Here is a 20,671-nt window from a genome sequence, read left to right on the forward strand (position 1 = left end):
TTCTGAAGTGTCAACCATTGGTTATGGTGTATCTTTGTTCAGTTACAGTCAGTGGTTGGTATCTCACATTTTTCTTTTTAATTATCTCCTAACTCTAGCTATGACAGCTAGATCCTAAGGTTTGTTGGTGGTAGTTCTTTTCTCTCTGAAAGTTTCTGTTAATTAAGAAACTTGATGTAAATAAAACTCCCGATAGTGTCTCACAGGAAGGATGGTCCAATGGTTAGGGCACTAGCCTAGAACTCCAGGAGATCCAGCTCCAATTCCCTACTCCCCTAGACTTCCTGTGTGACCTGCAGCAGGTCACTTAGGCCAGATCTACACTATCACATATTTCAGCAAAACTTGTCACTCAGAGGTGTGAAAAAACACACATCCCTGAGTGACATAAGTTTTGCTGGCATAAGTGGGAGTGTGCACAGTGCTATGTTGGTGGGAGAGCTTCTCTCACCGCCATAGCTACCGCCGTTTGTTGAGGTAATTTTCTTATGCTGATGGGAGAGCTCTCTCCCATGGGCATAGTGCAGCTACACAAGCGATTTTACAGTGGCACAGCTGCATCAGTACAGCTGTGCCACTGTAAGCTTGCTAGTGTAGACATGGCTATGGTTCAGTTTCCCACCTGTAAAATGGGGATAATATTTAACAAAACCCTTGTGCGGTAGGGAGGATAAATACATTAAAGATTCAGGTTCTCGGATAGTACAGGGATTGTTAGTATATAAGTACTCTAGATTGATAAGAAACAAGATGTGTTAAATCCTTAATCAAACTGGGATGACAAGGACAGCCAAACCTAAATTTTCCCCTTCTGTACACATCTCTCAAGCAGACTGATCCCTTTGGGGTTCCCCAGGTGAATGCTGTGAGACTTGACAGTAACTCTGGAAATCACTGCAACAGATGGCTGACCTCCCAGCTGGCAGTATAAATTGCTGTGACTTTGAATTTTCATCCTAAAACCAGTCTGGCTATTGAGCAACAATTGGCGTGAACGTATCACTAGCTTTCAAGCAGTTAGTCCTGCTGAGGGCCAACAATTTTCTTTTATTCCTCCAACCTCAGGCAGTCTTCAAAATGTCTGGCATGGCTGGAACTTTCAAAGGGTGGAATTTTCAAAAGTATTCAGTGTTGGTCTGTCTATTCGCATTGAAGTCAATGAGAGTTTTATCACAACTTTAGTGGAAGCAGGGTTAGGCTATCACTCAGTGCTTTTGAAAATGCAACACTAAGGGAGTCCGGCACGTGACTCCCTTAAACTCTTCTGAAAATCCCAGCTGGTTCATCTCTAAAGCAGACTCTATGGAAACAGTACCGCGTTCCTAGTCTGCAAGGTACAGTTTCTCTTTTTTTTTTTCTCTTGGTGAAGGAGAGTGATTGGAGGGGAACTTAACTGAGCTATATTTTCAAGCCTTGAGTCTGTTTCTCAGTGCTTTAACAGCAGCTTGGATGCATGGTTGTGGAGAGGAAGAAGGGCAAGAGGCAGATTGTCACATGGTGAGCATTAGTCCTAACAGTTGGTCACAGGTGTGAGATTATGTTGATGAAGGTCTCCATGGAAACAACAGCTTGGCTCTTTGTAGGACTGGGACTTTTGCTAAGTTTTCTTTATTGTGACAGGTTTTGCCTTCAGAATTTCAGGCTAGTTCCCAATCTGAGTGGACGCCAGCAGTTCGGATCTTAGCTATTTCATTAGCTTCAGCATTCATTTTATGGCCTGTGTGTTAGAACAAGAGCTGTATTGTTGTCATGGCACTGTTTGCCACTGGGTTTAGGCTTACTTTATAGTCAACAGAGTTTCTGTTACCCTGGTCTAGAGTAGGGGCTTGTAGAGCCAAAAACCACTGACTTTGTGTACCGCTGGCATTACTACTAAAAGCAGATGGGTAGACAGCACTTGGATACAATGGTGATGGGTGCAGAGGGAAAACTAAAGATCAACAGAATAGATCAAGAATATGTACAGGTCTTCTCAGATCTGACACCCCTCAGCTATTGCTTTCTAGACTGCTAGCCATATGAAGACTGGGGCTGTATACATTTTATTCAGTGTTCATAGCTAAGGCTGCTAGTTTATCATGGAGATCACGGCTTCCGTGACCTCTGTGACTTCTGCTGTGGCCGGTGTGCCTGGCTCAGGGGCAGCTCAGGCAGCCCCTGTGCCAGGCGCACCAGCTGCTGCTGGGGCAGTCTCGGGCCCCCGCAGCATGCGCCCCCCAGGAACCGCAGAGGTAGCATGCAGAGCTTCCTGGCCATGCCTCCGCCTAGCAGCTGAGCAAGGGGGATGTTGCCGCTTTCGGGGAGCCCCACAGGTAAGCGCTGCCCAGAGCCCACCTCACCCCATCCCATGTCCCAACCCTCTGCGCCCTCACACACCCAAACTCTGCTGGTGGGGGGAGGCACGGAACCAGGTAGGGAGCTTGCTGGCCCCCCCCAGCCCCCCCCCCCCCCCCCCCCCCAGGGGCCCGGGCCCCCCCCCCCCCCCCGCCCCCCCCCCCCCCCCCCCCAGCACCTCGCCCCCTCCCCACCTGCAGGTTTTATTCACTGGTATTTTTAGTAAAAGTCATGGACAGGTCACGGCCCATGAAATTTTGTTTATTGCCTGTGACCTATCCATGTGTTTTACTAAAAATACCTGTGACTAAAACATAGCCTTATTCATAGCCCCCAAAGGGCTATTTTGCTTCAGTCTTATTTCCCCAGAGTTTGTCCCTCTCTGGGACAACCAGAGAGCAGCTTTCTTCAGAGATGCTTCATAGTTGTTCTGGAGCAGGGAGTGGCTCAGTTCTCAAAACCTGTGGAGTGAATGTTCTTCCTTCTGGAGTCACTTCATAATATTCTCCACCTCCAGAGCTCTCCAACACCTTTCCCCTCACCCCAAAGTAAATGAGTCCTGGTACTTTTCCTTCCCATCATCCCATTTCCAGTCCTACTAACCTATTACACTTTAATGTTGTGGATCAGATCAAGAAAAATGAAGTCAGCAACATTGCTGGATAATATTAGGATAGATCTGTACTTACTGGTAGACTCTGCTCTTGTTCCCCAGCACTTTACAGTCTTGGGCAAAAAGCTTCCACAATCCCCTGCAGAATAACTGTGGAATTCTATTGGCTTTGTTTTGGAGACAGCTGTTTTCTGTTGGAGCTAAAAGGTTTGGGGGTGGGGGAGCAACTCGGCAGTTGGAATAAGAATATGGGGAAGGCTGGAAGTCCTTTGTTGCATTTCTTTGAAGTCAGGAAAAAAGGACAGACTGCTCTGTGGGAATATGCAAATCGCCAAAAGCAGTGTATGCACAGGTTAGGGGGATTTAGATTTTTGTTGCTAAATGTCAGTAAACATCTATTTCACCATGCCAAACGATGAAAAAATCTTTCCACCGATAATAGTCAAAATTTACAGCTAGGCAGAGTAAGAAAAATGCTGCCTGAGAACCTACTAGACCTTGATTTAAGGATATTTACTTTGTATATTTTGACATGTGAATGTGACACTTTGTGTTCTGATGGTTTTGAAGCTTTAACTTTTTGAATCTCAGCATCTACTGTTAAATAATTACCTGACCTCCAGTCTTGTTCCCTATTAAATCTACTCAATCAAATATGGGGATGAAAATATGTTAGCCTTCTAACACTACCTTCCCCCTGTTAGAAAGGTTTGCACTAAAACAGCTGCACCCAGCCTCATGTAAGCTGCAGGTTCAGTTTGATATGGGTGTGGATGGAAATGTACTACTGCGTGCATATGTGATGCCAAACATTCTTGGGCTGCTTCCACTTGCTGTGAAATGTGGTGATCTGGGTCCTTAGCTAAAAGGTTATAGGGAGGCTGTAAATTGTGAGCAAGTAATTTGGCATTTGTGAAGACTTTAGTACAAGAGAAGAATCAGGCTGTAAAGATGAAAAACTTGTCTCTTGCTCAGGGCCATTTGGGTCATAGATAACTATGCTGCTAATGTGTTAGGAGAATTCCAATTAATGCTTGGGAGTTTCTTCTCTAAACTCCATTTGTAAGCTGCAGTATGCACAGTGGCTCCTTTGTAAAATGAAATTGCCCCCTCACTTCCAGAAAGCACCTCATAAGCTTTAGGTGCTACCCCACTCTAAATAACAAGGAACCATTGTTTTTAAAAATGTTTGTGATGGTTAAAATTCTTAGAAAATCTAAGTTGGAGGACACCAAGAAAACCTCAGCAGACTTATCAGACTATAGCTTTCTCTGCACCACTATGTACCATGCTACTCAGGCCTTGGCTACACTGGCGCTGTACAGCGCTGCAACTTGCTGCGCTCAGAGAGGTACTCTCCCCTCGGAGAGGTGGAGTACATACAGCGCTGCGAGAGCTCTTTTGCAGCGCTGGAGGTGCGACTACACTCGCGCTTCACGGCGCTGCCGTGGCAGCGCTGTGAACTCCCGAGTGTAGCCAAGGCCTAAGAAAGAAAGGAGATTCCAGATTAAGCCAGCTGTGCTCTACTGTGTGTGTTGGAGGTAGCTACATTTTCCTCAGCTTTCAAAGCCTTTGCCAAGGTGTTGGGAGGCCAAGGTATTTGGTCAGTTTCCTGTTACAGTAAGGAGTTGCATTGCTAAAAACCTTCCATATCATTTGAAAATGTGTTGCTTGTCCTTTTCTATAGTGTGGTGAGTCCCCAGGCTTAAAAACTGTCAGAACTAGTGTGTCAGGCAAGTTGGGAAATCTGTTGTGCGTTTTGGTTACCACGTAGGTTTCTACAGTCTAGTGAGCAATTGTCCCCTAGGATATAAATCCTTTGTAACTAACATGCTAGCTTGTTAAAATGGATTTTTTTTAATGATCAGTTTTTCTCTTCTACTAATTTTAATTGCTTTTCTACTCACCTTTGGGCAAGGAAGATCTCCTAGTCAGCTTCTACTTCTTCTGCACTAGCATAATGCTGCCGTATCTTGGGTTACAAACACTTAATGGGGGAAATGGCTTAAATATAAAAAAAAAAAAAAGTAAAATCCTTATGAATGGTAGAAACCTTGCAAACCCTAAATTTTGGGCATTGGTTGTTCAGTTGGACATTTGCTGTTAGGCAGACTGGCTTGACTAATGTTTGGGGGGAGTTAATTGGGTGGGTGAGAGCGGGGAGGAGAACAGGCTCTCCACATGCTGAATTTCCCTTTTTTTGCTTGTGGAGAGGTTCTGTTGCATTGTTTTCCTTCATATTGTTTGCTGACACACACATGTTCTCTCTGTTACTGGGTGTGGTTTGGTTTTTTAGCTTATGAAGAATTTAAAGTTATATGGGTGTGGAGAACTATTTGCATAGTTTTCTGGCAATAGTTCTGCAATATCTTTTGGTAGCTGATGTGTCACATTGACATTATTGAATGGTCCCATCTATAGACGCAGCAGCTGCAATTGCAACCTGTGAGCAAATGGCAGAGCCCAGAGGAGGGTTACCCATAAGGGTAGAGCTGGGATATATTTGTGGAACAGTGCGTAGGGAACCTCTGTGCTGAATAAGCAAAGAGAAGAAATTTTTTCATCTTTTTTCTGTATATGCCTCTTTCCAGCAAGTTTAAATAAGTGATCCATCTAAGTTTCTGTTAAAGTGGCTTGGAGAATTACAGGCTTTCCCAAATTATTTTCTGTTCTCTCAGCAAATGGAGACCATTCCACAAAGCCTTGCATACTCTAGGGGAAACAGTGCACAAAATTTCCTACCATTGCTAACACTGGTTCAGCTCCACTGCTGATAACACTGAGAACCTTGTGTTGACAAGCCGCTGGTTGCTGTCAGCCTTTTTAACACCGTGTCAGGTAGATCTGCTCCAAGCAGTGTTAAATTTTAGGCTTAAAGTAATGGTAACCTATCTACACTAGAGGTCCCAAAGATTCAAAATATTGGTGGAACTGAACCAGTGTTGTCTTTGCAACTTTGCAGTTTTTCAATAACTTCCCGCAGTTGCTAAGGCTTGACTGACTGAACTAGTGTAAACATGTTTTATTGTGCAAGAACAATAGGTGTGATCCTGCTCTCTTGGGACTCTTCTTTATGCTCCTGGGGCCCTGGGAAGAAGGCTACAGAACAGAAAGTCTTGGGCGAGTGGTGGACTGAAGGACAACCACTAACCTAGGGAAGAGGGACCTTTGCAAGCGAAGTGCTCTCTCCTTAAATGTCAGAGCCTATGGGTATGTCTTCACTACCCGCTGGATCGGTGGGTAGCAATCGATCTATCGGGGATCGATCTATCGCGTCTCGTCTAGACGCGATAAATCGATCCCCAAACTCGCTCCCTGTTGACTCCGGAACTCCACTAGAGCGAGAGGCGGAAGCGGAGTCGACGGGGGAGCTGCAGCCATCGATCCCGTGCCATGAGGATGGGAGGTAAGTCAATCTAAGATGTGTCGACTTCAGCTACGCTATTTATGTAGCTGAAGTTGCGTATCTTAGATCGATTTCTCCCTCCCCCTCCCCCCAGTGTAGACCAGCCCTAAGTTTTCATTGTGTTACATCTATGCCTTGGTGTCTAGCAATCCTGTTCCCAGTCATCTTTATATAATTGAACCTCTAAATAAAAATGTCATCAACCTGCACGTGAAAGTTTTATGGGGGGATGACTTTCTTTCCCTCCTCAAGAGACCAGCAAATTAAAACAGTGAGTGCTGTCTGCCTGTCTTTAGTAGTTTACACAGAATTAATACAATTCAAACTAAATCAATTCTCTACTGTCACTTTGTTTAACCCAGTGGTCCCCAAACTGTGGGGTGCACACACACCCCAGGGGGGCACAGAGGAATGTTCGGTGCAGTGGGGCCCAGGCCAGCCCCTACAGGGGGCGAGGAGGGAGCTCCACCCAGCCCACTCTGCCCCCAGACTAGCTCCAGCCCCAGCCTTGCCCCCAACTCCGGCCCCAGGCCAAGCTTCACTGCTGAGGAACCCATGGCTGTGCAGTAGTGGAGGGGAGGCGCAGACAGATTCCATCACTAGTGGAGGGGCAGCAGGGGCGTGGTGGGAGAGACAAGAAAAGTTTTGGCACCACTAGTTTAACCTAAGCCTGACCTCCTCTATATTGGAACTTACCAATGGTCTTCAGCCTCCTTGCATTTCTTGAATGGGGATTACTTACTTTGTGTGGATCTTCTATCCTTTTAGTCTCCTTTTAGTGTTAAAATAATAAGCAGTAAAGCAAAGGTCTGTTGAGTGCTCCTCATCCCATCCCATAATATAAGAATAAGAGGGCATTACATGAAACTAAATGGCAGCAAAATTAAAACAGCAAAAGGTAATACATTTTTATGCAACACATAACTAACTGGTGCTGCAAGATATTACTGAAACAATTAGCATGGAGTAAACACAATTAATTGACTAGTTTTATTAAGTGTTTTGAAAATTAAATGCATAAAGACTGTCAAGTGTTTGTCTTCGATTATGTTACAGGATATAAAATTGCGAGGTCTTTCATTCCTTATTTAGAGCAGTGGCTCTGAACCTTTCCAGAGTACTGTACTCCTTTCAGGAGTGTGATTTGCCTTGCATATCCCAAGTTTCACCTCACTTAAAAATTCTGACTTTGGCTTCAGCTCCCATACAGCAAGGCTCAGGCTTTGCTTTCTGCCCCTGGTCACCAGCAAGTCCTGGAGACCCCATTAAAACAATCAGTTTGAGAACCGCTGAATAGTATAAACAAGTCATTGTATGAAATTTTAGTTTGTACTGACTTCGCTAGAGCTTTTTATGTAGACTGTTGTAAAACTACCCCCGGAAGACCTCTGCGTACCCCCATGGGTACATGTACCCCTGGTTGAGAACCACTGACTTAAAGCACTGGCATGGGTAAGGAAGAAATTTATCTTGTGACATAATTCTGCTCCGCTAATCCCTCTGTGGGGGCGGGGGGAAGAGTTGGTTTGGGATTTTTTTGAGGGGAAATGGAGTAATGGGGGGATTGTACTTAACTTTCACTGACCAAAGCAAGATCATGAGAAGAAAACATTTGCCTAATAGCTAGAGATAAAGCAAAAGACCAATTCTCGACAGCAGCAGGGAACCGGACAAGTCCTGCTGCTCCTTGGGGAAAACTATCTGCAAGCTTAAAATGACAGTGCATCAGTTTATACTTGGATTATAAAGTAACCTTCCACATTTCTTTAAAAGCTTTCACAACCAAAAAAGATTCAAAAGCTTCAGTCCACAGAAGTTGAATGCTAACATAGACTGGCCTCCAGCAGTTTTGCCTCCATCATTTAACACTGCTCAAAACACATCTGATGACATGGCAGTAAAAATGCTGTCAAACACTTTAAAACTAGTGCTCTCATTGATGTGAGCATCAGTAGTGTTGCAATGCTAAGAAGTCTTAAAATCCTCAGTGTGTACAAGGCCTTTGTGGTGGTGAAAGACTCTTGGTATATGTCAGTGGACAAAAGAGCAGCTCGGGTGGAATGCTTTGGGGAGGATTTTTTTTGTTGCAGAGCCCCTATATTTTTTGGGAAGAGGTATTTTTAAATTGCTGTGAAGTATATTTGAAAGTGAGAGGGGAAAGTGGTGGTATGAATAGGGACTGGAATTTGCATAGTTTCCTTTAGACTAGTGGGCTGCAAAGTGGAGTTGTTCTATAATATCTGTGGCTTTGTCAACATGATATAATGCTTACAACTTTCCCACTGTTGCTCCCACCTGTGGTACAATGATAGGAACACTAATGTCAATCCGTCACTGGTCTCTCTTAAGAGAATGTTTGTGTAGCACAGCAATGTCCGTGCTGGAAACTCCTTGAGCCTATATACTTCCATGTTGGCTACTCTCATGAGATATGTCTACACTACACTATAGCTGTACCGATGTAGTGCCGTAATGTAGATGCTTTCTACGTCAGCCAAGGGGGGGTTTCCATTCAATGTAGTTAATCCAAATCTCCAAGAGGCGGTAGCTTCTGTCAACCTAGCTGTGCCTACAGAAGGGGTTAGGTCAGCTTCAGTATGGTGCTCAGGGCACAGACTTTTTCACAGCCCTGAGTGATGTAGTTTAGTTGATCTAATTTATAAATGTAAAACTGGCCATGCTCCACGTGTCTCCCACACTCCAATCTAGTGGCTAGTTCCAATTCTGGGTTTACAGTGGCGCTGAGCCCACACTTAGAGGGGGCTCCAGCACCCAGACGGTGGCCCTGCTCCACTGAGCCCCACTCCAAGGCCCCACCTGTCGCTTGCTCCTCTTCCTCTCAAGGCCCCGCCCACCACTCACATGGGGGAGAGGAGTGGGCGGGGCGGGAGAGGCCATGCAGGGGTGGTACCTCGGGGTGGGGGGAGGCAAAAAAGGTTAATGCAGCCCTAGCTAGTCCCCAGATAAGTTGTCTACTGATGCCAGCCAATAGTTACTCCTTTAGGTCCTGTCTACAGTACAAACGTCTGCTAGCATAGCTATGTCTGTGCTGGGTATGAAGAGGTGCGTGTGATTCCCTAACCAACAGAACTGTACTGGCAAAAGCCCTTAGTGTAGATATAGCTCTACTGATCAAACAGCACTTTTTCTGGTGTACCTTATTTTGCTTGCAGGGAAGAACAGTTTTGCTGATATAAGTTGTCCATACTAGGAGTTCTTTGCTGGTATAGCACATGGTGTACCTGACCAGACAAAACACTCCAAGTGTAACCATGGCTTTAGTTCTGGTTGTAGTGGTCTGTGACTTTAGTGCTAAAAGTCCCCAGGTTCATTCCTGGCTGATGATTTGTGCGGGGGTCACTGAGGCTGCATCAGCAAACGATTTCCCCAAAAGTGTAGACAAGTGAACTATTACCAACATTGAAGAGTGAAACAAACTACAGTAAAATGTCTATCTGGGTAACACTCAAGGTGCAATGTATAGTTCCCCATGAGTGCTAATGGCCTCTACTGAAGTGGTCCACACTTTTGTCAGCATCCTTCCTCTGTCAAGGCAGCCAAATGAGTCACTTCCTCCTTCTGTGACGGGTGACTCATGGCTGGGACAGAGCCAGCTCATCACTGCTCTGAATGAAAGCATCACTTTGGTGTGTGCATAAGGGGTGGGGGGGAGTTAGATTTTAGCATAAACTCTCGTGTTGTGTCTGTAGAGCAGAAACTGTAGTAAACAAACCTTAGAATGAGGGGATTAATTCTGTCACTTCAAGGGCGCTGTTTTAAAGGGCGGCTGTCATTCTTTTTTAATTGGTTCCCTCAAGTCTCTCACTTTCTTGCTTTTCTCCTCACTCCCCATCCTCCTCTGCAAACAGAAGCAAACTATCGAGTTGTTGGCACACTTCAGTTTAGCTTTAGGGGCAAGCTGAACTTTTGACACTGCAAACCTTTTACAATTTGGAAAACCTGCTGTGGGCAGAGGACTGTGCTAGCATTTTTCTGGCAGTGGTTACTGTGTGTTTGGTACACTTATTGACCATAGCTCCAGGGGATTCTGGTCTGTGAAGCATTTTTTAACAGGCATACAGGGGTCACATTGGGGACGGCAGTATGGTACTCTTTCAAATTCCACCCATGTGAGTTCTCAAATAGGGCAAGTGTTTAAAATATGATCATGCAGCTCTAACTTACCCTCCAGTAGAGCTTCAGTGTGCTTTTAGGCGCTGCTAGGCTAGTTGAGCCCAGGGTCTTTCATTTTTTACTGTGGGGATGCTAGTGGTGTAGCTCCTAAATGCCATGGTACCTAAATGCGGTCATTTGCCACAGTAAAATGTGCAGGTCTGTGACCCACCCCACTTTCTGCTTGAGGAATGAAATTAACCATGTTGACACTTGATTCAGATACCAAGTAATAAAAATGTAACAGCTCATTGAGATGAAAGGGGCAGTACTATCAGTTTCAGGTACCAACATGTTTCCATTACCACATCATCTGAGCACTTCACAGTCTTTAATACAGTGGTCCCCAACCTTTGCTATGGAGGACCGTGGCGGTGGACGAGCATCCGCCGAAAAATGGGCGGCATTTCAGCGGCGACGCCTCTGGATGACACTGCTTGTCGGCGGCATTTCGGCGGATGCTCATCCACCCACCAGTACGCGGGCACACTTAGATGCCCCGGCGAGCACCATGGCGCCTGCGGACACCGCGTTGGGGACCCCTGCTTTAATACATTAAATCTCATCTCTACTATATCATTCCAGGCTTTCTGCAGACCTCTGTGTGTAGGCATCTCTGAATCAGTTGTTTGGTTCACAGTTGAGATTTTCTTCAACTGTAACTTCTAGAGACATAATTTTTTTTTTTTAATGAAAGCTGAGATTCTGAAGAATAAGATAGCCGCTTGAGAGGTGCCAGTATGATATATAGAGATAGATAGATCAAATTCTGCTAAGCCTACCTTTAGGGTAGAGAGTTGAGTTACATTCCCCCTGCCTCAGCTTGCTTTAAAGTCTGCACTGAAAACTACTTTTGGAAGATTGGTTAGGAAATGAAAATTTCAGACTTAAAGTGCCACTAGAAGTTCCAGTAATAGTTACTGCAGACAGGCCTGGCAGTGGCTGTGGCTAGCTAACTTATCACTTAAGTATGTATCTCTTTTCTCAGTGTTTCTCCTAAGATTTGGGCACTCTGTCAACCCTGCCAAAGAAAATTGTGATTCCATCTGAAAGGAGATGAACACATGGGTGTGAATCCCTGCAGTGTGGGATAGCTTATTTTAAATTGAAGCTCGCATGGGTGATATGATCTGACACTTAACTCCTTTAAATCCTTGACATTTGTGGGCGTCTAACAGATAAAGCATATGTCTGAATACTGGGTCTTCTTAGAAATGTTGTTTTGATTTTTTTTTTTTTTTTTTAAATAAAACCCTTCTTTTTTTAACCAGGGTGGGAAATGTGTTCTTGTAGCACTCGGGCCCTTTTGGGGTAGGAAGATTTCTCAGCTAGGGGGACATCAGTGAATGCCAGAAACCCAACATAACTCTCTTGCAGAGAAAGTAACATAAATGCTTGTTCCATTACAAGATATTCCACATCAAATAACCTTAAACCATGATACCAAATTGGGAACATCCTTGAGAAGCTAGGGCATTTGCAAAATGTGTTGATGAATCTTTAAGGTGCTCTTGGTCAGAGAATTGTATATGCTTTGCTGTAGTACAGGAAGGGTTGAGTGTTTCTTCTGTTAAGCCCTTACAAGAGGGTCCCCTGGCACTCTTTGGGAGGAGGAGGGAGAGACTTTGCTCCATCTCCATCCTCACACCTTTAGTTTTGCTTATATACAATGTATTTTTTTTAACATCTCCTGTTATATAGTTGCTATGTGCTACTGCTGCATTCAGTCATAGATGAAATGACTTCTGGTTTTTTGTGAACTACATTGGGGTCCTCCTAGATGAAAGTTGTATGGCAGGGGCACGCGTGACGAAGGCAGCACGCAAGCTGATTTTCAGTGGCACTCACACTGCCTGGGTCCTGGCCACCAGTCCGGGGGCTCTGCATTTTAATTTAATTTTAAATGAAGCTTCTTAAACATTTTAAAAACCTTATTTACTTTACATACAACAATAGTTTAGTTCTATATTATAGCCTTATAGAAAGAGATCTTCTAAAAACATTAAAATGTATTATTGGCACACGAAACCTTAAATTAGAGTGAATAAATGAAGACTCGGCACACCACTTCTGAAAGGTTGCTGTCCCCTGCTGTATGGTGTAGTATGAAAATAGAGGAGTGTTTAACCTGTAAAGGAGGCTTGTGTTTATTCCTGGACTTCTAAGAAAACATTTCACTTTTTGTTGAAAACCTCTTACTGGGGCTATGTCCTCTCCTTTGAAAAGGACACTATCAGGGTTGGCAAATGTAAACTTGGAGTAGCTTTGGTTTATTTTACATATGTATATGCACTCTTGTTTCTATTGCAATAGTGCCCAAGGATCCCAGATGGGGGATTAGGCCCATTGTATTAGGTGCTGTACAAACAAATAATACAGGGCCAGTGCCCCTCCAGAGAAGGCACATTCTAGGGTTTACACAATATGACACAGTGGTATAAGTGATAAGGGTAGAGACCGCTGTGTTTGCCTAAGGTCACTCAGATTGGTCACAGGCTGGTGGATCCCTTAACACTATCCCTCTGATCTGCTTTCCTGTTTGACCCAGGACACGGTACTGACACTTACAAAACTGGTGCAGGCAGAGTGGAAGACCAATATATGACACACACCTATTGTGTCATAAGCTTAACACCATGCACTGGTGAGCAGTTACCCAGCTGGGAAGCTGAGATTTTTATTTCAGAGTGGCAGCCATGTTAGTCTGTGTCAGCAGAAAGAACGAGGAGTACTTGTGACACCTTGTGTATTGCGGTCCTTGTCTTAGAAAGGTTTGTTATATTCATATAGGAAAAGTGCTAACCACTTCAAATATTGGAGAGGGAATGACCGAGCTCTGTAATATTCAGGTTAGGCCACCTTCTTGGCCTGTCCTCCCTGACAGTCCCTTCATGGTGCAGTTTATGGGGCCCTATATATGACAACCACTCTTCTCTTTTTCTTCCATTGAAGGCTGAGGAAAGTGACATCCTTGTTTACAAAGAAAAGCAAGGTGGTTGGTAACAGAGAAGAAACCTAATACAGGCCCAAGCAACAGAGAATGTAGGTCAAGACATTGTAGGCTGATGTAATTATTGTGGGTGTACCCGGAGGAAATTAAACCCACTGTGCTCTGTGTCTGTGAGAGGAGAGATTACAAATAAATGACAGCTGGGCCCCTCCCTTTTTAATGCACTCCTGTTAGGAGGTGGGATAATGTTGCTGATCTTATTAAGGTGGAAATAGCCACTATCCATAGTTATTTAATTCAAGGAAATGAATAAATGGGATTTGAAGAAATGGACTTTGGGAGTCTTGCATAGTTGCAAGCAGCAGATGTTACTAAAAGCAATTGTTTTGAGCCTGACCTTCAATTTATATATATGAAGATAGGGATGGGAGGAAGAGGAAGACTGCTTCTCTAATAATCTCTCTTTGGTCCAACGTATGGACTTGTTTTTTGTGTCTACCCCCTGCCCCCCTTGTTGATTCTTTAGCTACACTTTCTTTTACTGTTATCATGCTGCTCTCTGTAGTTGCTGTCACCTCTAATTAGGAGTCGCTGTGCCTAGAGTGACATGCTGATTAATATTTCATCTCTGATGTTAGCTAGGCTTGTAAGAGCATATACAAACAGTCTCAGTTTTGCCCATATAAAGACACAAATCACACCAGCTCCGCATCTCATTTGCATCTGTTTTAGTAGCAAGAGTGTATCATCTTCCTCAGTAGAGGCTGTACGAGTGAGAGGGGAGGAAACAATTGTACAGTGTCTGTCATAGAGAATTGGTAGGGCCATCTCCTGGCCATTGATCACTTGTATATAAGAGTAAGTTATGCCCAGAGTGTAGTACGGCAGGGGAATCCCAGGTACCCTGTTGACATCCATATGTCACAAGAATGAAGTGATAGGTGGGGTCTTGGGTAATAAATAAATAAATCATATCTCAATTGAAAGGTCTGTGAATTTCAAAATTGTTCAGTCACTGGTTCCTTTCACTCCCCCCATTTAATGTCCAAGTCACTGTGTTGAAGATCAATAAATGGTTAGAACAGACATAAGTGGGAAGAGATACAGAATTTAAAACTCATTCTGCACAACCACTTAGCAAGTGCCACTGGTGTACTGAAAAGTTTATGGCGGAAGCCAGAAGATTAAGGGTGCCTCTAGTCCCAGTGTGTTCACACTAGCAGGAGTGCTAGACTTGCTCTCGCAGGCTTCAGCTGTGTATATATTTCTCCCTTCTTTGAGCTCCCTGTGAGGTAGATTGTTAATCAGCAGTACCCGGAGCGCACTCTGTAATTTGACTTGCAAGCAAGGCCAGATCTGTGAATCATCTGCATGTAATTAACAGGAAACAAGCAGATATAGCAAGTAAAGGCTGAGACAGCTGCAGGGAGGCAGGTTACATGCATGATGAAGCTACTGTGAGTGGCTGACTGCGTATACTGTAGAAAATCTTTGCAATGCAGACTTGGTGGCAGACTTCTGTTATATTTCTAAGGAAGTTTAGCACATCACACATTCTACACACAAATACAGATACACTAAACGTGCTCCCAGAGAGTTTTTATTTAAAAAAAAAAAAAAAAAAAAACCCACCAAAATCTGCTAATGTCTCTTCATTCCCGCTGAGAACATATATGGTACAGTGGCTGGCACTGGACCAGGACCAATAAATCTAGATCTGTTGTTCGCTTTGCCACTGGCTTACTGGGTAACCTTGGACAAATCACTTAATCTGCCTGAATTTCTTTCTCTGTAAAATGGGGAGAATGATGCTTAACAAAATAGACAAGTACGTTGAGAGCTAGAGATGAAAACCACTATATGAAAGCTAGACAAACTATGTGTAACTGTTTATATAAATATGCTTCAGTGAATAGACTTTTATATTTTCACGTAACAAAACGGTGCATTCAACTTTTTTACAAATTCCCTCACGCACACTGTTGTGCCTTGATCTGTGCCAATTCGTTGCCAATCTCCACCAACAGTGCTGGCTTCCTGTCAGGGATGCACTATGAATGTATCTTCTTCAATCCTTCAGGATGCAAAGTGCTTATAAAATACAATATAGCATGACATTTCGCACTTCTGCGGGTGAAATGGGCACAGTGACCCCTCTCTCATTTAAGCAAGACACAAAGGATAGAGTGGTTATACCCTTCTCCCCCATTACCTGTAGGTAGGTATCAGGAGCCCTAGAGACTTTGACCCCCTAGGCTGAGAAGCCATGTATGAAAGCAGTTGTTTCAAGGCTGTATGTAGATTCAGGCAGGTGCTATGGTTCACATATTCAAATTAGTCTCTACAGCCATGAGGGGCAGGGGAGTCAAACCTAGTACCACTGTTCGGGGGGGGGGGGGGGGGGTGTTGCTGCTGTAAACCCTAACCATGGAATGTTCAAAATGTTCATTGGAAGTAATTTGTCTTTTTGCTGTAGCTTTTTCGGAGGGGGAGAGGCAGGTGGGGCGCAGCCTGTTTTAAATTTACCTGTGGTTTATTGCAACTTAGACCTTGGAGCATTGTGCTAGTACAGAGGTTCCCAAACTTTTTTTTTTATCTTTTGCTGGACCCCCTTTGGAGATTCATGTCCCATGCACGGGCCCCTCCTGTTGTCCCTTGGGGACCATGGTGGGGAGGGGTGCCCAGTACCCACGGGGGACTGGGTAGTCACCATGTAGGAGATGAGGAAGCCTTCCACTCCCTCCCATGGTTGGGTTGTCTCCACTGCTAAGACCCAACTCCCTGCCTGTCTCACTCCTCACGCGCGCCCCTCCCTCCCTTCATGCAGCAGAAGTGAACCATGCTGCACCCTATGAGCACTGGCCCCCCTCCTGACCTTGGCCCTTCTGTGCAGCCCCACCCACTTCCCCCATGCAGGTTCTGTGTGGCAGGGGAAGTGGATGGGCCTCTGTGCACCAGGAAATTAGATGGTTTTTTTGTTGGTTCCTTCAGATGTTTGTGAGGTGAATGGGATGCATACAGCAGGAAAGAAACCAAGTGACAAATCACTCATGGAAAGTCTCTGTATTACCTCCCAAATTATAGGTTTGGTGCTCTTAGAAGAATCAAATAATAAAAAATTAAAACTCAGAGTAATGGCCGTTGTCCCTTGAGGTCACTGAGAAATGGGCAGGTGATCCATCGAGACTGTGCTGGGTCTGTCAACAGCAACAACAAAGTTAATATCCTGCGGTGCCTATTGCATTCTTTACAGCAGCAGCACTTTAGATATATTTAAATAGAAGATAAAACACTGGTTGTGATCCTGGCAGCTTAACCTTGAACAAAGGCATGTTGCAGGCAAGCCGTGGAATGGTGCTGTGAAGAATAAGGACCTCTGAAAGTATTGGTTAGGTGATGGTTGGATTTTTTTTATTTTAAAAAAGCTCATGCACTTTAGCCTTTAACAAGCAATCAGCATGCTGTCTAGGAAGTGAGAAAATTATAAAGGTTAAGCATAGGCTGTGTTCTGAATCTTAAAGGCAAAAACTAAAATTGGCTAAGAGTGAGCCAGTAGATATTGGCCAAGACTGGCTGGAAGCAGCAGATAAAGTCAAATAGAAAGATGCCAACTTCTGAGTGTTTTTCATGCTAAAAATAGCTCTGCCAGGAAGGCTATAAAAGCCCAAATGCCCCCTCCCCCCAATCAGAAACCAGTACCCATCAGCATAAAAAAGCCACTTCCACGAGTCGCAGAAGCTGTGGCAGCAAGAGAAGCTCTCCTGCCAACACAGCGCTGTGCACACGAGCGCTTATGTCGGTGTAACTTACGTCGCTTGGGGACGGTTAATTCACACCCCTTAGCAACCTAATTTATGCCGGCATAGGCTGTAGTGTAGACATAGCCTATGAATTTTAGTAACTTGTTTAGATAGGACTCAAAAACAAAAAATGCCTTTGAATGGGAAGATTCAAATGCTGCAAACCAGAAAACTTGCTTTAGAAACATTTTCATCACCATTCTTGCTCTGTGCTTGGGACTGTTCTTAGTTTTTTAAACTATTACATTCTGCCAGCAGTTCAGAGAGCTGATGAGGACCCTTTTAGCATCGTGATTTCTAGTTCTAGTTACACTGTCCTATCTTGCAGTTTGCCCTAGACCCAGCATCTCCCTGACAGAAATTAACATGGCCTGTAAACAGTTCTGCAATGTTATGTTGTAAGTCTCATCACTGCAAAACAATCTGCAATTTAAAATTATTTCATATTTGTGCTGCCCTAGCGCCTAGAGACTCCCACCAGAGAGCAATTGTGCTAGGCACTGTACACATGCAACCAAAAGGTGGAAAGTCCTCTGCCTTTGTAAATGCTCCACTGTAGCTAGATTGAGATGATATAACAGCAGTGAGCTCATTTTTGGGTGGAGAGCTGGCAGCAGCTGAAACAACTTTGTTGGATGAGGGTATGCAGGGAGGGCGAGAGGAGGGAGGAGAGGACTATCCGTGGTGGGGAGGGGATCCCACTGGCATTCTCGTGTTCAAAGTTGAGCCATCCTTTCTGTGATGGGCCCATTAACCAGTTGACATGAAACGCTGCTTAGGGAGGGAAAGATGCTGGCCTAGAGATCAAGATCTGGCTGTGTTTACTTTGCAGCTTACTTTCTTTTAGCCTCTGCTTGACAACATAGATGTTGCTCCTTTTGCTGCAGGGGTGGGATGTGCTTGTTTTAAGGTTCTGCAAAGTACTTGAGTAAGTTTAATTTTTAATTGTGTTGTTTTCCTGAATGTTCTCCATTGCCCTTGACTCCCTGATTCGTTTCCAGTTGTTTCTTCTGCTTTTACTGTTCAATTCGCAACCTCTTCATAGCATTACTTATTCTCCATTGATGTCCGCATTCTGAGTATCGTCTTACTCACTTTCTATAGATTTCCTTTCCCTGTGAAGTCTTGCATTCACTGCCCCACAAGACCAGTTCCTTTGGTGATCACTGGGAACAAGATTGAGAGGAAATACCAACCTTCAAAATGAATCTACAGTGTCCTTGCAGCCTGTGGAAGCTGGACTACTGGGCCTGGTGTTTATCTACCTCGATAACCCCAAATAAAATGTTTTTTCCAGTGAGGGTTCCCCTCCTCCCCTGCATGTTCCTGTTTTGTACATCAATAGTGGCTTCTTTTACAGAAGTCCAGCACCCTCTTTTGTTTTTGCTTATAAGTAAGGATTTACATCAGTAGGATAGTAATTGATTTACTGTCTCAATCATACTGCAGCATGGTAGGTTGAAACAGCAGCCAGAAAACTATCTGTATACGTATTGTATACGTTTACAGCCCAGCAGTAAATCAGGAGTTACTTCCCATTGTACTGTTACTGTAATCTAGGCTATGTCATAGGACCTCATTGTTATGATGGCAGATGACCTCATCTAAGTTAAAATACCTGGTTAAACTTAAACAACTTTTTTAATAGCATTACTAGTGTTGTGTTGTATGTAGCTGCAGAAGGATGAAGAGTCTGCATGGAAGGGACCCAGGTATTTAGGAAAGGGGTTATAGTAGCACTAGAGTCAGGCTGGGTGGGAAAAGCTGGGCAGGATGGCTTCTGCTTGTCCCAGACATAGGCCAAGTCTACATTAGAAACTTTTGCCAGTATAGCAGTATTTGTTAGGGGTGTAACTTCTCTTGCAATATTTCTATACCAGAAGATGTCGTAGCATAGGCACGGTTTATAGCAGCATAAAAGAACTTCTGCGGGTATAGCTTATTTCACCTGGGAAACTGATGTAAGCTATGGAGGCAAAAGCACTTCTTTGCCAGCGTAAGCAAGAACTTCTGCCATATAGAAATGTTGGCAAAACTTTTCTAGTGTAGACCTGGCCACAGCAAAATAATGGTTTGTCACATAATCATTTACAGCAAGATTCTCAAACTGTGGGTCGGGACCCCATTGTAATGGGTTCTCCAGGACTGGCCAAAGCCTGAACCCCACCACCTGAAGCTGAAGCTCGAGCCCCAGCACCTCGAGCTGAAGCCCAAGCCCAAGGGCTTCAGCCCTAGATGATGGGGCTCAGGCTTTTGGTTTTGCCCCCCCACCTGGGGTGGTAGAGCTCAGGCGGGGTCGTGTATTAATTGTTGTCACAAGAGGGTCACTGTGCAATGAAGTTTGAGAACCCCTGATATACAGAAACTGCCAGGAATTTAAAAGAGGTGACTGGAGAATAAAATCTTCCAGCACGGTATCTAAAACAAAACATGCAGGTTCTCCTATACTGACTGCATGCTGCTCCAGTCTCCACAATGAAGGGTGCCCACTGGCCCATCTTTACAGGGCGCCACCATGCAAAGACGCGAGTGCTGATTTAGGCTGTTTCCGTCCCACTGGTTAATTCTCTGATATTGTCCTGTGGCTATCTTTCAGTGCCATTCAGCACTTAATTTGGGTGACTTAATGGAATAAATTAACTGGCTGAAGGATGGGCACATGGGTTACTTTCAGTTTGCAGAAGTGGGAAGCTGGACCTTTTGTACTCGATCTTGGGAAAATATTTCTTAGCGATTGTTAAATTCCCTTACATACTACCGGTAGTAGATTGTCACTGTCACAGCCATGGTGAGCACGCGAGAGAGATGCTATTAGGAAGATTGTTAACATGAAAGCCTTGTCCTGATTTGAATTTGGACATAACTGTGTGCCTTTAACATGTTAAAATGGTCAAGTTAAAGGCTCAGGGAGTCTTGAAGGCACTCTGTTATGTCTACACTAAGCTACTAATACCTTCAGAATCCTAGTCTAAACTCCTAAATGGTTAGAGCGTCAAAGTAGTCTTGCCTACTGTGTGAGGTTCTGCAAGGACTGTACTTCAGCTCTCTTCTAGAGGTGGTAGTTGTACACCTACATCTTTTGTTTGGAAATACCAAACCCTGACTGGCACATACAATACCTCCTGGGTGTCTTGTGTTTTAAGTATTCTACCATGTCAGATTTGCTGAATGCTGACATGTGGATGGCCACTGACTAATTTATTTCTAGGATGCTTCTATACTCCAAACCACTGTACTGATGTGTGTTGTGGCCTGGTGGTGTTTTATCCTCGTGAATCCAGGCTGACTTTCAGTTGCCTGAACTGAGCTGCATGCTGGGGAAGATGCTGGATACCTATGTTTCCAGCTTTCAAATCAATAGTGGCAAATAACGTACTGTGCACTCAGAGCCAGAC

At 44.3% G+C, this 20,671-nt stretch overlaps 1 protein-coding gene and 1 long non-coding RNA gene across 5 annotated transcripts in view; both read left to right on the plus strand.

The window, feature by feature from the left end:
• DLGAP4 (DLG associated protein 4) overlaps window positions 1-20,671 on the plus strand; it is a 104,713-nt gene that overhangs the window by 73,346 nt on the left and 10,696 nt on the right. The gene's annotated exons all lie outside the window — the stretch shown is intronic.
• Window positions 1-20,671, plus strand: part of LOC117885639 — a 39,599-nt gene that overhangs the window by 18,625 nt on the left and 303 nt on the right. The window lies entirely within an intron of this gene.

The sequence above is a fragment of the Trachemys scripta genome, chromosome 12 (genome assembly GCF_013100865.1).
Source record: "Trachemys scripta elegans isolate TJP31775 chromosome 12, CAS_Tse_1.0, whole genome shotgun sequence".
Lineage (NCBI taxonomy): Eukaryota > Metazoa > Chordata > Testudines > Emydidae > Trachemys > Trachemys scripta.